The sequence below is a fragment of the Morone saxatilis genome, unplaced genomic scaffold, assembly GCF_004916995.1.
Source record: "Morone saxatilis isolate NCDOM2014 unplaced genomic scaffold, NCSU_SB_2.0 Contig17, whole genome shotgun sequence".
Lineage (NCBI taxonomy): Eukaryota > Metazoa > Chordata > Actinopteri > Moronidae > Morone > Morone saxatilis.
Genome location: NW_023339729.1, coordinates 25,508,248 through 25,508,537, shown reverse-complemented (window position 1 = coordinate 25,508,537; position 290 = coordinate 25,508,248). Strand labels below are relative to the sequence as shown.

The 290-nt window shown below is 36.6% G+C and overlaps 1 protein-coding gene across 1 annotated transcript in view; it reads right to left on the bottom strand.

Annotated features, from left to right (window-relative positions):
• The window catches only part of meis1a (Meis homeobox 1 a), a gene marked incomplete at its 5' end in the record, with an annotated part of 22,996 nt that overhangs the window by 2,081 nt on the left and 20,625 nt on the right, over positions 1-290 (bottom strand).

Genomic DNA, 290 nt, shown 5'->3' with positions numbered 1-290 from the left:
AGTGGACGTTAGAGGAACTGCAGCCAAACTAAATCCGAGATCTCTTTAGAGGATAAAACCTTTTTCATTTACATCATTTCTCCTCTGGTGCCACAGACTTTACATTTTAAGATTTATGAAGAGAAAAGTGTTTATTTTTCATCCATGTGACATTTTGATCTGTGGTGTGTAATGATCTTTACAGCCTCATGAGAGGTAAATCAAATTTTATTAAAACGCACCCATTTGCCAGGAAAAAAACATTAACACTGCATCACACTTACACAAGGTATGAGGTGTGTGTGTGTGTG